A 2,791-nucleotide genomic window follows, 5' to 3' on the forward strand; every position below is an offset into this window, starting at 1 on the left:
TCAAATAATCAAATATAATCAAATGTATATATATGATAATAATATCACTGTGTAAGAGTGAATTCTGTCTAATGTGTACTTTTAATACTTTAGGTCAATGTTTGATAATACTTGTATTTATGTAAAAGTGCTTCTTCCACCACTGTCCCGTACTAATCTATAAAACATTTTGTATTAATAATGAGATTATTAATGCAGGTGTGGACATTTTTTTTTTGTGGCTCTTTTGTGACCTTTTCTTCTTAAATTCTAAATATTGGGAAATAAATGTAATTAAACATCATCATTCATCATGTACTGTATGAGGGATAAATAAAATAAAATACGATAAACTTTATTAATCCCAAACAGGGAAATTGAAGTATGCAGCAGTAAATGGAAGTACAACAACAGATGCATAGTATAAATAAGTAACCTTAATTTATTTTTATGTTACATGTTACTCTTTTAAAATTCAATGTATACATCTTTCTTTTATATCCTGTCTTGAGAAATAGCACCATAGAAAATAGTAACTACAAAGTGTATTCAGGTAAAACAAATATCACAGATAAGTGACAAATTAAGCAAGTTGCAATATATGATTTTACACTTGATGGATTGGTGGTGTCTTGTAAGTAATTAATGTTTCTTTTTACTTTATATATTGCGATAATGGTTTTACTCATCATACACTGTACAGATGAGGTAATGTAGAGAGATTTCTTTAATTTAATTTACTTTTCTCCTCTCAGTCACTGACTCAAAGACAAGACATTTTCAAGGGTGTTTACCAGGAAATCCACTTCAAGAGATAGACCATTGATGTATATCTCAAAAGACATACGATTACATAACATATACAAAAGGAAACATATAATAAAGGGAAGAAAAACAAAAACAATGTTTGACGCTAAAGTTAAAGGGGAGGGGATAAAGATCTAAATAATAGATTCTTAAGACGATACAAGATACAAATGTAATTGGAATTTGTTTGAACTCATTAGAGTTTTTTTGTGAATTATTTTCCAGGATACCAAACCACACATCCCTCTAAAACAAGACAACACTCTCATTATTATTATTATTATTATTATTATTATTATTATTATTATTATTATTATTATTATTATTATTATTATTTTTTTTATTATTATTTTTTTAATTTTATTATCAGTAATAACATCACTCTTAAATATTTTTTAAGTGAGAGTGTATGTTGGAAATAACAAATGCAATTTTGGGACATTATAATAATATTATAATTCCCAGGGCATTGATCGATTACTGAACAGGCCTACCCGGCACAAAGTCTCCCCCCTGGCCTTTTCCCAAAAAAACGGCCCTCCAACAGACACGTAACAACCAGGAAGAGACTCAAAAAGACCACAAAGAAACATAAAACGACTGCAAAGAGACACAAAGAGACTACAAAAAGACCAAAACAATTACAAAGTGACACAAAACAACAAGAAAAATAGTTGGTTTTGGGGCCTTTTGCTTGTCTGTACCCAGGGGCCTATTGTCTCATAATCCACCCATTGTCATAGGGATATTATATTCTGACAGAAAAAATCTTCATAAATAAGGTGAAAACCACCCCTATTAAATAATGTACACCAACGCAATATTATTGTGAAACCAATATTCCATGAAGAAGGATTTGTGTTTTATATAAAATGTCCTTGTGTAGTTATAAGGGGGAAATTGCGTTTAACAACTAGCTAGATGGCACTACTGCCTTACTGAAAAGTGATTTACATCCTGTTTGACAGCATTTCAGTCTTTTCAGGCTATACTCCTCTAGTTGTGTCCTTCAGTCTAGAGTAGACCGTCAACTGTTGTGAGATAAAGTAAATAATAAGATAAAAGCGGAAGTGTAGGACAATATTGAAACTAAGTCTCTCATGTTTTGCTTTCCAATGTGTGAAATAGCTGCATGAATGTGTTGTGGCCTTGTAGATAAATCAGCCCCCCCCCCTGTACAACATGTGGAAACCAAGAGGCATGGTGTAAATTCAAAACCAAAAAGGGAAATGCTTTGTCTACCTTCAGTGATAATGTTTAATGTATCTAACAGCACAGATGCAGAATGCAGGAAGCAACAATGTGTCCTGCAAATAAATGGATGTGTTATTGGCCACAGAGGTTTGACTGCCTGAAGTCCTACTGGGTCCAAATGCTAGTGGTGTTCTTTGACAGCAACCTCAGTAGTTTAATATTTTAGGAATACAAAGACTTTTCAAGGACTGGTAAGCATGGGAGAAGTCAGCCTCCAGGGCTTTCTGTCAGAAAGTGAATATTTGAACCCAAACCATGATCTTTTCTAACCAAGTAGTTGTGTTGCCTAAACCTAAGAAGCTGGACATTAAACCATTTAGCTATGCTAACTACTTTAACAATTTAACCTGTAATACACATTACTCTGAACTATTTAAACCATGTATTCATTACTTTCAGCTAACGTTAACTACTTCAAGTGTTTATGCAATAATCTTTTTATTATTTATCCAAATACTTTTAGTTTGCAATTTCAACTGCATTTTGTTTTTTTATTTTATTTTTTGTTTAAGCTTTTTCAACTATCTATTGTAATAGCAATATCCACTTGCTACCGTTACATTACCTCTATCCTTACCATTTATCCTTTCTTTCTGTTCTTTTTCAATAATTAGCTTTTAGCTGTTTCAATCATGTATCCAATCATTTTAGCTAGCTAACTGTCCACTGTTTATCCATTGCCTTTAGCACATTTAACCGTTAGCTCAGCTACATTAAGTAGCTAAGCTAACTGTTTAGACTTATCTACTGG

This window comes from Cottoperca gobio, chromosome 19 (genome assembly GCF_900634415.1).
Source record: "Cottoperca gobio chromosome 19, fCotGob3.1, whole genome shotgun sequence".
Taxonomy (NCBI): domain Eukaryota; kingdom Metazoa; phylum Chordata; class Actinopteri; order Perciformes; family Bovichtidae; genus Cottoperca; species Cottoperca gobio.